Genomic DNA, 15,332 nt, shown 5'->3' on the forward strand with positions numbered 1-15,332 from the left:
CTCACAAAGTTTGAACAACACATGGGTGGAGCTTCACAACTAGATCTGTGTCAGAGATGACCAGATTTAGGACATAGGCTCTCTTTGACATCAAAAAGAGACATAAACAGGTGTTTAGGGCAGTCACATTTAATGTGTTTAACTTGAGCATCCTCCACTGTCACCATTTGTGTGTGTATGAAGAAAACTGTGTACTCAATAGAAAATGCACGTAGCTAGAACAGTTGAATAAATCACGGCTGATGTGACAACTCAAATGATCAACAGTGGGCCCTTTGCCCTCATAACCAGTATGACAAGTAAACTCTGGCTTGTGTTTCTGGAGATGTTCCCAACCAAAACTCAATAAAAATAAATTGATACATTCATCATGGATTCTCATATATTTCCTATTTTTGCTTATCATTCATTCATGTTTGTAGGGCTGTATTTCCTCAATACATTAAGAAAACAATGTTCTGCTTTTTCACACATGTAGAGGAAGACCCTGCCCAACATCACACCCAGTTTGGAATGAATCAACGCTTGTATTATAAACATACATGAGCACAAGCGTAGCATCTGCCATTCAGCATGGTTTGGTTTCACAATAACTGTCGCAGGAACCCTTTTTCCTGTAATTTATGATACTTTTTACTCAACAATTGTTCTCATATATGGGAGATCTTTTATCAAATATGAAAAATACTGTTTTGGGGGGCCTTTCTTCAGGACTAATTACAGATGATTTGGTCAAAATGTGTTAAAATCAGCAAATACAAACAGGATTTGTGATATTTATCAGCCAGAGATGACACACTCTGTCATATAACCATTCTGTGTTAAAGTACATGAGTGTGAACATATATAGAGGTACTTTAATGACTGTGAGAACTGTCACTGTTGCTGCGGTTCATTCAATAAAACGACCTTTACAACTGAACAAGGCCTTTGAATGATGTGACCTATCTAATCCCTGTTTCCAGCTTAAATGTTAATGAGCTCTGTGCTCTGGGTGGTCTTCTTAACAAAGAAATGTCAATTTCAGTTTTTAGTTTTTAAAAGATATATATATTTATATTAAGAATTTCTTTTCTGGTTTTAGTCAGAATATGTTAGTCTTTATGCAGCTAACAGGGTGACGGAGCAGAGAACACCTCCAAGATCTATTTAGAAACTCTATTTCAGCCTCTATGTGGCATCAGGCCAGCTACACAACATGCCGGCAGAGAGCCAAGGAGGGGCTGCAGTTTGCTGCTGGCTTGTACTGCTGAACGACGGCTGCACCTGGTTCAAATGAGGACTTTCTACACTGCTGCTGGACAGGGAGGGATGCTGCTCTGGAGAAAAATGCAGGAACTGGCTGAGAAGCCTGACTGTCTCTCCATCTGTCTGGCAGAGGGAGTGCAGTGTTTGCATATGTGCTTTTGCTTCTGTACTTGTGAGGGAGAACAGATGAGACAAATCCTCCAAAGCGAGGCTCCTTCTTTGTCAGTCAGCTACGGTCTTAGTCCGACTCTTTGCCTCTTATTGTTACTGACATGTTATAAAATGTTTAGATGTCCTCTACACGATTTATATTTCAAAGTTATTTTTGGCTGTTAACAACTCTGACAGTAATTTCCCTCCACATCTTCCGCAATCCATTTTCATCCTGTAAATGTACTCAGCTGCCAGAGAGCCATAAAGAGAGCCCTGTCAGCTCCTGTGGTACAAATCAGCATGTTATCTTCCCCCTTTGACTAATATATGGAAATAAGCTGGTGAAGTTTTCCTGCACTGTTAAAAAGAACTTTCAAAATCAGTAATACTCCAGCAGCTAGCTCCAAAAGGTGAGTTTTTTAAAAGAAACCAGTGAGTCCACAGATCTCAGGCTCAAAGAAAGAGTGTTCCAGCCAGATGTATGGATGTAAAAGTTCACTGATGTATGTTGGTGTGTTAAAACCAGTTAAAACCAGAATCTTAAAGCAGATTCTGTGTCGTGACCTTTAAAGGTAAGGCTTTTTGTGGGAATTCTGAATGATTTATTAGCAAGAAAACAAGGAGTATAACAGGGAGTCTGTGCTTGCTGCTCAGGTAGCTAACTCTGTCAGAGAACAAGGGGAGGTTAATCCAGGCAGCAATGACGAGCAGGTGAGTCATTATTGTAAGTGGTGCAAGTTCTTGCTCAATGTCCAGGGAGAAAGCAGCAGAGGAAGTGACTGGTCACTTTGAGACTCTTCAGCGACAGAGAATTGTTTCTAGGAGAAAGGACAGAGTGTCATAAGAAGAACCTGCTTACTGGTTAACCAAGGATGGCAATCTCATGGTGGTGCATCAGTGGAAGAACGGGAACCAGAAGACTCTAACAGCAAACCCATCCCACCTTTACTTGAAGAGCAGCATGAGTGAAGAACACAAGAAAAATCCCTCACCACCCCAGGACCATGAAGTTAATGGGGAGCCAGTACAAGTGAATTAGCAACGGTGTGATGTGAATACTTAGAATACCTAGTCAGAAGCCTCACAACCAGTATGCTTTCTAAGGAGACTTTATCAAGACAAGTGAACGAGTGAATTATAGTAATCTAAATATGGTGAAATAAAGGCATGAATAACAATTTCCAGCTCAGGGCATGACACAGTGGGACTTAGGTTGGAAACAAATTGTCAGCCTCCCAACATTTAATAGTTTAAGCACCTATGCAAGAGCTGTAGCTTAGAAACACCTTAGGACTTAAAAGTGAGATGTTCTCAAAATGTGCTGAAGAGGAAGCAGATAAGCAGAAACAATATAGGTTCCAAAACATGACCTTGAGGCACACCGTTAGCAAGAGAAGTGAAAGAGGACCTGAAATTAGAAGCTGCTACAGAAAAGCTTCATTCAGGCAGATATAAAGGGAGTCACTCACAAAGCTCACAAAGTCCTGGTTAGTTACACAAAGTACCTGATAGAAGTACAGTTTATAGTAGTAAAGTACAGTATAGTATAGTATTAATATTACTTCTTCTTTCATGGTAAATTTGGGACTACTCCCTTTTTTAGTTCACTTATGGTTTCATTTTTAGGTTAGATCTGTGCTTTTACTTCTTTCTTTTATTTTTTTACTGTCCCTGCTGGAGTCTAGTGTCAGAACTCCGAAGTGGGAAGACCTACTTGAGGAGGCGTTCCAGCTGCTGGGACCTCGGGGCCTCCAGCTTTCCACCTCACATGAAATGCTGCATTGGTTCACCTGTTCTGTATTATTCTTTAACTTTCTTTTGTCTGTATTCAGTCTTTTTTGTTTTGTTCCGTTAGATTTTTCTGCAATTCCCTGTTTGTTTCACACTTTAGTTATTTACCATTCGGTCATTTGTTCTGTTTTGATCTCAATTAGCCAGTGACTCACCTGTCTGTGTGTATATACTCCCTGGTTCCCTTTGTTTTCTTTTCTTTTCATTGCACTTGAGTGTTACAATGTTCTACAGTTACTATTACTCATGTCTCCATTGTTTGTCGTCTTTGTTCTGTTGGTCTCCTTTATATATTTGGACTTTGCCTTCCTAGTGCATAACCTTATCCTGGATTAAAGATTTGGATTCTGACTACCGTGTCCTGCACTTGTGTTTCCTATGTCTTTACACATCATGGAGGTAACCAGCCAAAATTGGTATTTTATCTGATGACATCTGAACGTCAGGTTGAATCAACTGGCTGAGGCCTTTCTGTGTAGTTTACATGTTGTTCACATGTCTGTGTGGGTTTTCTCTGGATACTGAGGCTTCCACCCACAGTCCAAAGACATGCATGTTAGGTTAGTAGGTGATTCTGAATTGGTTGTGGTTTGTGAACATGAGCGTGAAGATTTGTCTGTCTCTCTGTGTTAACCCTGTAACACACTGGTGATCTGTTCATGTTCTAACCTGTCTTTTGGCCTTTGACAGCTGGGATAGGAACCAGAAAATGGATGGATGGACAGATTATTCCAGCCCAGTTATAATTTTAACATGCGTCAACCCTAAACAGCCCTGCAGCTGTTTTAAGAAGCCACGAAGAGATTTCTCTACTCTTGTAACCACATCCACTGATGCCTTTTCCAGATGCTTGTCCACGGCCACTGAGCCCAGTTTGAGCTCCCTTAACATCTGCAAAACTGAGCTACCCTCTGTGGGTTTTGTCACCTCCTCTTCTTCACTCCTTCCTTTCTCTCTTGCTCTCTCTCTCTTTTTTTTAACCTAACCTCCATGTCCTTCATTTCTAGCTTGCTCCCGCTGCTTTGAGTCAATGAAGGGAGTGCAACAGAAACTTAAGAAGTCTCGGTGGATTGCAGATGGTCAGCGCAGTGATACAAAACAAAGATGTTCCACTTTCACTCTGCTGTTTGCTGTTTAATTGGTTGTTCAGCAGTGTGAAGCTAATGCTTCTGTTTGCTCCGATTTGACTCCCACATCAAGTCATCAGGATACAGAAAAGATAGAAGACAAAGCCAGAGAATAAATTATAAATCACGCAAAGTGGATACAAGGGAGGGAAAAAAGGAAAGAAACAAGCTATAAACTAAAAAGCTTATGATGAAAGTTTGCATGCATCAGAAACCCCAATGGAAAAGCTGACAACCTTATAGGAGTTAAAAAAAAAAAAAAAAAGAGTAAATTAAATAGTTTCACAGCATTTTGCAAAGAGAAATCTAATTTGCCAAATTTGTCTCATTTTTAACCCACTGTCTAGGCCATCATTAATGACCTATTAGAATATGTTTGTTTGTTTTTGTATTTGATTTTATTGTTCTGGAAAATGTTGGGGAATGAAAGATAATTCCAACTGACTTAAAGTTTAACTTCAAATTTAAATTTTATTTACATTTGTCCCAAAACATACTTTTTATTAGCGTTCAAAAGATAAATCTAAGGTTATAGGCTTGAGTTGAATCACTGATCTAATCACTGATGACCTTACACATTTAGGAAACTACTAAAGAAATAGTTCTAGCCTCGATGAGTTTTCTAATCTAATTGAGAGTTAAATTAGAAAAACGATGGAGGCTGCTTAGCATAAAAGCTTGAAATGTAAAAAATCTGGAAAATCAGAGCCACAGTGTGAAGGATGGAGGTAGTCCGTGTTGAATTACCTAAACATTAGTGTTTAGCCAGTATGGTCCTGCTTTATGGAGCCAGAAGTGTCTGCATTTGGGTTGAGGGGATGAGGTGCAAATTTACCAGCACATTTACTTAGCACGCTGCATCCATAAACTGTACAGGTGCAATCCAGAGACTCACATATCTGATGATTAGTGTGACAAAGAGTCATATACAAATCAATTACTAAAATTTTCCTCACAAAACTCAAAGAACAAACTACTTGTACAGTCTGCACCTAGCAGCATAGCAGGGTATTTCTCAGAAAATGCAGTTAAATGGCACAAGCAAAGTCAAGACTCCAATAGATGAGGTGATGCCTGGCAGACAGGTGATGACTACGGCTCACTGTATCGGCATAGCTGCCTTGAAAAAGTCTAAATGAATGAGTTTTAAAATAATTTACCCCATTAGAGTTGATATAAATAAGGAAACTGTCCATAACACCTTAACATTTGGTTGTGCAGGGACTGATATTAGCAGCTTTTGACACTTCTCTCTGTTCTCTTCATTTTATTTTTATTTTTTTTGTCGACCTGTGTAAAACCCCCTAATAAACACATTTTTTATTGTGGGAGGTGTACAAAAGCTGTGGTTTTACCAGATGTTTATGCCTGAAGTATCCGTGTCTGGGCACGCTACCTATTTCCATGTTTCCAGTATTTATTGCTGAGCTACACAACATGTCTCTTGGCTATAACTTCTAATTTAATGCATGCTGGCTACAAATTTCTTATCCAGCCATCAGCATAAAAGCAAATAGGAAAGGTTAGGTTAAAAACGAATCTCTACAATCTCAAATGAATTGTTCTGCATGCACAGACTGACAGTACAGGTTTAGATGTAAAAAGAGGGGAAAACCCAGTGAACTCAATAAACTGCATTGCTTTAGTTTTAACCAACCAAAAACCATCAGATTAAAACTCTTATTAGATTATGACACAAAGGATAAAAGATTTGAAGCGCCTTTAGAAACTCAGTCGTTTAAGTACCAAACACAAGGATGCAGAAAAAAAATAAAGATTGGTAAAAGATGTGTTTTAAGGTACAAGATACTGTATAAACAGCCACCTGTCTAATAATGGCTGCCAAAACAGCTCTGACCCAGCGGAGCACTGACGCGGGACCTCTCAGGTGTCCTGTGGTGTCTGGCACCAGGATATCAACAGCAGGACTTTTGGATCTTGTGGTTTGTTGGGTGGGGCTTGATCTTACTTGTTCCAACGCATCTCAGGGAAGCTGTATCAGATTGGTATGTGGGGAGTCTAGAAGCTGGGCAAATGCATCTGACTCTTTGTTGTGTTTCTTGAGCCGTTCCTCATACTTTCTGCTGTGTAGCAGGGCCCATTGTTTTGCTGGAGAAGGCCCCTGCCATCAGGGAGCGACATCACCTTGACGGCTTGAGTCTGTAACAGATGCATGAATACCAGGACACCTCATTACAAATATTTAGCTGTAATGAGGTGATGAAATTTCTTCATTCCTGCTGTCAGCAGTTTTAATGTTGTGGCTGACTGGTGTATGTGCATGCCACAATACTATTTATACACAATAAAGCTCCTGTTTGTTCCTCTGTCTCTGTTTTGATGTTTCTCAGTGGTAGGTGTTTGTGTTTTGCTTACTTCCTGTTTTATTTTGGAGGTTATTGTCCTCTTGTGCCTTGATGTGGTTTTTGTGTCCTGCATTTTTTTCATTTCCTGCCTTTTGGGCCTGCCCTCTCCACTTAGTGTTCCCACTTGTCACAAGCATGTGGTCTTTCTTCTCATTTGTCTTTGTCAGATGATGATTTTTACTCCTATGTGTTCCTGAGCTTCATGCCTTTTGTGTCCTGTACCATTCAGTCTTCCTGGTTTGTGATTTGTTGATGTTTTTAGTGTTCCTCTTGGTTATTTGGCTTTTAAAAAAAAAAATCAAGCTCTCATTTTTGTTTTGCAAAAACCCCCCAAAACAATTCCTTTGTCAGCATTTGTGGACCCCACTGAACAATCAGTACCAGTGAGGTGTGTTTATGAATGGGATTTTAAAGGGAAAGTGCTGGGATTCATAGGTTTTACAATATGAATTTATTGCATGAATATTATTAAAATTATGTTGTAAAGAAAAATAGCAACAACCAAGGGAATCCATGTCAGCTGTGTGTGGGTGGAGCGGATTCCTCATGACTAATAGATGTTCAGTCAATAGCACAGATTAACAGATGCTGCAAAGCCCCTGTAGCACATCGTCATACTCTGAGCTCCACTATCCATGCATAATGCATAAAATATGAGTGGATAAAAAGGTACAGTATGCACTACACTTGCAATGTGCAATTATAAAGGCACTTTCTACACTTATTTATTTTGTGCATCTGATTTTCTCTGCTTCTTACAGTGATAGTATGTGACATAGAAGGTCTATAGAGAGTTTTCTTTGCATTTTTTGGTCTTCCAGTTTCTATTTTTTATTTCCTTTCTTTGTCTTGTCCATTTATTGTATCTTTTATTTACTAGTTATTCTAAAACTTCATATAAAAAACAGAAACGTATATCTAAGTACTGCAACAATGCATCTTAAAAGCTGAAGATCAGTTTGCATTTTGCACTTCTGGTTACCTTATCTTAAATTCATCAAGTTTTTCTGAATGGTTTTTGATTAGATGCGTGAAAATGTGTCTGCTTAACAGAAGCTTTCGTTCTACAACATAAAATACATCAAGCGAACAAACTATTTGACTGTGTCATAAAGAGAGCTTCATCTTGAAACGTATTTTCCGGGGCTTCTTTCATTTTTGATTGGATATTTATAACCCTGTATTAATAGTAAGTTTTATCGACAAAACAGAGTCAAAATGCAATTTGAATGGATTAGATGCCTGGCTTGGAAATATAGGAAGACATAAATATATCACATACATCAAATACTGTGAAAGGAAGGAAAAGTGAAGGAAGGAAGGAAAAGGGAAGGCTGGAAGGAAGGAAGGAGCAAAGAGAAGAAAAGAATTGAAAAGAAAAGTCCAGATCCACTAGAAATAATCCAGTCATACTTGCTCACCATGTTCCAAACTGGAAGCATTCTTTCTTCATAGCAATTCATTAAAACCATAAACACAGCTTAACGACAGATGATTAAGCTTCTGGGTTTGACCAACAAAGGACGGCTTGTGTGATGAACAAAAGAGTCTAATGTGTTACAGTTAACAGGGCAGGATATTTGTCATTGAGGGATACCAGAGGACAAAGCATGAAACCAAGAGTCACAGCACTGTACCAAAGACAGTATGTAAAGAGCAGATGCAGCATCTAAACTTTTCTGATGACCTTATGGTCTCAGTTGCTTATTTCAAGTCTTGTAGAATGAGACATGATGGTTCTATTTGGAATTAAATAGATGATAAAGCAGAATATGCTTTAGGGCAGGTCGACCTGTGTCTGGTTTTAAAACAGTAGGATGATGTTAATGGTGAAAACCCCTCAGGGCCTCACTAACAAATAGCTGTTGATGTCCTGTGACTGTGTGTATTACTTTATTTCTTCATGCAATATAAAAGAAAAAAAAAAGTTTGTTCCTTTTGGTTCTTCAAGGTTTTGAACTACAAAACAATTACTTAACTTTATCAAAGCCATGTGTGTCTGCTAAAGTCTGTTGTTAAGCTGCATTATTATGTAGAAGCCAACATACCTTTCTGTATGTTTGTGTTGGTGCAATATGTTGGTAAAAATTGTACTGATTTGTTTTGCCGTAGAAGCAGCAGCAGTGCTGGATCAGAGTGAAGAGATGACTGATGGAGTCACCAGATACAGCTGATCACTGTTTAAACATTAGTGTGTTCAGAAGATCAGGGCTTAAGGGCATCACATTATATAATAAATAATATGCATTACATAAAGGCATCAAAATAAATCATTTGAGGAACAACACTTACTGGTTTGTTCATTATTCATGATCCTGCCATGAGCGAGAGAGCCAACCATAGCTGCCTCGCAAACTGTCATTTGCAGCAGTAAGCTGCCTAGTTTGGCTGTTAATGAGGCAAAAATTATGCACAGTATGTTCTGAAAATGGAACCTCCTATAACTAAAAATCGTTTTTTACTAAGAGGCTGATCTCAGTTACTGTCATCCCCAACAGGTTGACATTGGTCAATTGGTCAAGTCTCAATTTTTACTTTAAGAAATATCCAGGTGCTTAAGGATGTTTGTACAATGATAAAAGTGCAGGGGAAAGTTTGGGTAGTTATCCTATCGTTAACCTAATTTTAAATGTTTTCAAGCCTTGGTTAAGATATATATATAAAACATGTTTCAGTGGAGTTAACAGGAGCCTACCTAATAATTCTTTGTGTCCTGTACAGCTATTTTTGAGCATCTTATAAAACGGTAGTAAGAACAGAATTAAAAAAAACAACAATAACAGAAGCAAGAAGTGCCTGTTTTATGTACTGAGATTACAATTTATTTTCCTGCCTCAGTTTAATCTTTTTAGTGTTGTAATTTATTCAATGTAGTTTACACTTTTATGTGAAAAATATAAACTTGAATTTGTATTATTTATTCATGCTTGTCAGAAAAAGATGATAAAATTTGTAATATCTGTGCACACAGATACAAGGCACCTTCCAGGAATGGTGATATGATTTTCCAGAAAATTGATTGGTCATTAAGAGGTGGTTTCCTACTCGTTGATCTCTTATCTTGTACATAATCTGCACCAAAGCAGGCTTTATGCAGTGATAGTACACCTTACTCCTTCCACATAAAGGGTGTTAGCAGCAGGAAGGTGCTGGTGATCAAATGCACTTGCTTAATTAATCATCAGCTAGTGTGAGCACCACTATAAAAGCCAAAGTTTGGGTAGTATGCAGGTCTGTAACATTTAGTCATGTGTTAATACAATGTTATAATCTACCTTGAAGCGGACTGGGTATAAACCCAGACTCTGCAGGCCTCATTACAGAAAAAAATTAAGATGTTGCAGTGAGCTATTTAAAGTCCAGCTCTTAACCTGATTGAAATGCCACAAATTTCAATGAACTGAAGAAATGATATAAAGAAGATTGGGCCAAATTCATTCAAAATGATGTGCAAGACTGATAAAATTATAGAGACAATGAAATGATTGCTTCAAGTTATTGCTACAAAAGGTGGCTCTACAAGCTCCTGAATCATGTTGTGTGATTAATTTTAAACACTCTACTGTAATATACCCTGATAAGACAGAAAACCCAGGATTAAATCTGAAGTTCCCACTTCATACAGGTCTCAGGTGTCTCTTCCCTCATTGGTTTGTTCCCCAACCGGGTCTTTGCATTTATTTAGCTCTTGCTGTTTTTGGATGTTTTCTAGTCCGATGGCTTTCCTGCCATATACCAAAGAAACGCTGAACGTTCCAAAATAAATTTCTCCATTACCTTGGATGCACGGTCTCTGCATGTTGTAGTTATTATATGCCTTTGTGATGATTATTTTACTATCAACCGTCACAGAGGCATCATCAACTAGACACACAGGTTTCTTGTCTCATTGAGGCGAGGTGCTACATAAAGCACCCCATGACTGTTATGTAAATGGAAGTTTGAAGGATGGCATTTTCATGACGTGGAGTCTTTGTACACACTGGAATACAAAGACATGGATTAATACAGTGGCACAGATTTCCATGCTTTCATTTCATTGCGGTCATTTGTTCACACCTTTAAAATCATACAAAGCTCCTCCCGCCTCTCCATGTATCCTGCGCGGCCACATTTCTCACCGCAGCAGATGTTTCCTGTTGCGCTGTGTGAGAGAAATTCATGTTTCTCTTGGAATATGAGCAACAGATGGTGAGAAAAGAACAGGAAAGAAAGAAAGGTGTGTTGGTAGATAACACACTGAATCGTGCCACTGTGCAGAGAGAGGCGCATTTTTGAGGCGCTTGCCTGATCATGAGTCTTTGTTACTTGGATAGAAAAGGATAATACTTTCTTAAGTGAGATGAGTTTTAGGGAGGTTGTCCTGTTAATTGTTAGCATCTTGTATCACAGTGCACCTATGATAAATTAAAAAAAACAAAATGAAAAAAAAAACCCAAATTTGAGCTTTTATTGATGTTCTTTATACCTTACCAGCTTCTTAATACATAACATAATTGAATTAAATCAATTTCAAGCATGAGGGAGAATAACTGTGACTATCTATTAACATAGTCAAAAACTGCAGCTATTTGTGCAAATCTTTAACCCTCAATAGCAGCCCCTGCTTTAGTTCATCTTCAGGGCTAGTTTAGATTTCAGAGGTGTTTTCAAGAAGGAAAGCTGTTATTACATTTAATTGCGAACCTTCTTTCTCCTCGTGTCTGCTTCTGTTTGAGCACTTATCACATCAAAGTTTTCCTTTCTTATCCTTTAACAACGTGTCTGCTGATTAATATCTATTTTTGCTTAACTTAAGCTCTCTTTGCTCTAAAGTACTCTCACTTCCTTTACAAATCAGTGGGATGAAGATTATGTCAAAGTTGCTGGATGTTACTGAAAGGTCTGATAAAGTCACATTTCTCACATTGTTTTAGAGATTAAGAGCTAGTGAGTCATGACAGTGTGCAGGTGTTTGATTTCAAACTGCAGGTCAAATGCATACTCGACTGTCTGAAAAAGTTTTAAAAAAGATTTCTCTATTCCTCGACCTGCTTTGTCTTTTTGGGGTTTTCTGGAAAAAGCTTTCAGTAAATCTCTTCCATCTTTATCAATCTGTTTTTATTACCTGGTACATCCATTATTCATTAACCCCACCTCAAATCTGTTTATGTCTTTCTGTAATGACCTCACTTAACCCAACAGTAGTTTTAATAAAAGTATAGATATGGTGATTAAAAATACCTCCATCCACTGTGATGGTAATAAATTCAATACCCTTCAGGTGACACTGCGCACATGCACACACACACACACACACACACACACACACACACACTACATTGAAAGGAGTGGTATGAGATTGAGAGGCGCTCTCGGTCATGAACAATAAAATACAAGAGGTCAGGTCTCACTTGACTCCCTCAGCTGTCTGACATAAATAAAGTTTCAGTGACAAGTCTCTTCTACCTCTTTTCCACAGATGTGGTGCTTATGCAGAGCCAGTTCTGCCGGGGTCCCTTTGAGAATCAGCTCACATTGTTATGAGTCATTACGAACTGCAAGTTGGGGCGATTTCACTGGGAATAAAATCATTGCTGCATCTGTGAATCATCTATGTACTTTTTGCAATAGCCTCTCCTGGATGATGTCTCCAACTGTGGGACAAGTAGTTCTGTAGTGTCTGTTTTTGGAGGGATCGGAGGGAAAGACATGGATCACAGATGGAAAGCTTGTGAGTTTGTGAAGTTCAGTTTTGAAGCATCAGCTTTAACCATTGCCCTCTTGTTTCTTTTTAAACCAAACACCACGAACGAGGAGTGGTCACTCACAAAGCAGACACACCCTAAACCATACCCTGCTTCATCATCGAGATTTTTCCTAATAGCATGTTGCTACATTATATATCATAATATATTATAATATTTTAAAAATTAATGCAAACTATTAGAGAGTGTCAAGTTAATCGTTTATATACTGTCTATGTCCTCATGAAATTCTTGCAGCCATACCAGCAGATCTCTAAGGCTGTACAGGGCCTGATGTTAATGCTAAAAACGCTAACCATTTTGAATTCTTTAACATACTTTTCTGAGCATTTTTGCCTTTATTTGATATGATAGTAAATATTTTTTTAGACAGGAAAGACATACAGCAAAGGGTCCTGGATCAGAACTGAACACAGGTGACACACAGTCACCTGATCAACTAGGTGAACTTCCTGGTCGAGTAGGGACTGCAACCTCTTAGGATAACAAATGCTTGCAGAAAATGTTATTGCAATTAATTCAGTAGCTGTTGAGATATGTCAGTGTGGGCCACATAAGTAGATCAGCATACAGCTGGACTCCAACTGCAGCATAAAGACATGTCGACATGTTGTTAAGTTCATTGAAATAAACAGTTTTTCATTCTGCAAATTTCCAATCAAACAAACCACCCTGGCTCACCTCGCTGCTTCCTGTTTGGGAGCTTCCTCATTGCTTTCTTTCATGTAGACTTCCTTGTAATGTATTGTACATCATTTTTGTGTGCCGAGCTGTTCCTCGAGGCATCCTCTCTCAAATGTTTGCTCGCTTTGTTAGCTCTGTTTTGTCTTAAGTCTTTGTTATGTTAACTTTTCTTGAACTGAGAGATAATCTGCACTTAAATGTTTCTGTAAGTAAGATAAGCATTAGGTTATTATACTTGATTTAAATAAATAACAGATAACAGAGGGTTGTCACAGCGGGAGACAAAATAATTGATAAGAATTAGAGGTGAGCGAGGGCAGTGAACCTGTATCGTGTTATTCTCATCTGCGAGTGTGAGAAATGCAAAGCAGAGCCGGGACAAAACAAATGATCTCATTTGCTGTTTATTAGAAGAACTGACTCTTCCAGTTACTGGTGTAGACCTGTGAATAGAATAGAATAGAATAGAATAGAATAGAATAGAATAGAATAGAATAGCCCATTATTGTTATTGTGCGTGTACAACGAAATTATGGTAACACGTGAACTTGAAGCAGCAGAAGCCATGTAGGTCAGCTTTTTTAAATCAGTGAAACTTCTGTCTGTTACCTTGTGTGTGTGTGTGTGTGTGTGTGTGTGTGTGTGTGTGTGGTGACTGACACTGTGATAACATCACAGATACAGGAAGTAGCAAGGCTATCTGGTAAAGTTGGTTTCCTGTTGTGGTTTCTCACTTCTGCTGCTGATGTCAAATGAGTTCCCAAAGAATTCACATCTTGTCACATCACATAAAGAAGAAGAAAAAGGGCTCAAAAGCAAGTCAAATACCTGCTTACACACCCACTTTAGCATATGCATATTAGAGAGGTGTACTTAAGATGCCTACCTATTGCTCTTGGAGTAGCTTTCCATGAGTTACACCATTTATTTTATACTGGGCACAGTTCAAAACAAGCTGTTTTGCCTCCTCTCTCTTCAAGCCAATCTTTTGCTACCTGTCACAAACAGAATTTCAAGAATAAAGTTGAAATACTATTTCAAGAAAAAAGTCAAAGTATGGAGATTACAGTTGTCATTTCAAGCCAAACAACTGCCACGCCTCCTATACCCTCTACAAAATACTCTATGTAGATGAGTTACTGAAATCGTACTTCAGAATCGGTTTTAGTTAAAGGGAAATTATTTCTCTTTTAGTAAATAAACACAGTTTCATGGTAAGTGTAAGAACACTGAAAAGGAAAAAACACACAAACTTGGAAGAGTTGGCTGGATCAGTACAAAATGAAATGGCTGGCAATGAACAGATGCAAGGATTCATCACATAACATCAGACCTTAATCAGACTGATTTTCAGACTACAGTACAGGAATATAAGAAGAAGTCTAAAGTAAGTGTGGCTTTTTGTAACAGTCAGGCCAAAAAAAGTGGGTTGGAAAATAGTCGTTTTAACGTTCAATTGTTTAATTTGATTACTTTTATATGAACTATAATGTAAAAGTGCAGTATTCAGTATTTAGTTTATTTGTTGATGTTTACATTTTTATGCAATCTCTCATGTAGCTAAAGTTAGATCAGCTGTTCTGATAAAATCCTTACTCATTACTTGCATATGATCTCAACGCTTCACTCATCCATTATACAGTAACACCCAGAAATTCTGGCACGGTGACTAATGTGTTTATAAGAAGCCCGGGCTACTGTTCTGCACCCTGTCTGGGAGAAGAGGTGGGCGGCCCACATGACTAACCACCCTGCTGTATCACAGCTATTTTTATAGATGAGATCATTACATTTCACATGTATCTGCTGACCTTTCAGAGTCACTCACAGCCATGTGTTAATAAAGAGATGGTGTTTACATAGATGGAGCGCAGCGCCACATCATTACCCCCAACAAACAGAATAGAAACACACACACACACAGGAAATGAGTGTGATTATGAAGAGTGGGTCCACAGGAAGGAAAAAGCTACTGCAGTGAAACAGGTTATCACGAAGGTAGAACTGCACACAATGGCTCATCCATCCCATACATAGATAAGATGCTTTCTCTGATTGTGTGCGTAAAACTGGAATTTTATCCTCTTAACATAAACCGGGTCACCTGTGGGTAACATGCTAAGAAGATGATACCTCTAAAATCAAGTTTCTTGCATGCACTTTACTCTTTTGCTTCCATTTGAGCATGCAAATTAGGTGAAAATTTTATATTCAAG

This window comes from Pelmatolapia mariae, linkage group LG15 (genome assembly GCF_036321145.2).
Source record: "Pelmatolapia mariae isolate MD_Pm_ZW linkage group LG15, Pm_UMD_F_2, whole genome shotgun sequence".
In the NCBI taxonomy this organism is placed as follows: Eukaryota; Metazoa; Chordata; class Actinopteri; order Cichliformes; family Cichlidae; genus Pelmatolapia; species Pelmatolapia mariae.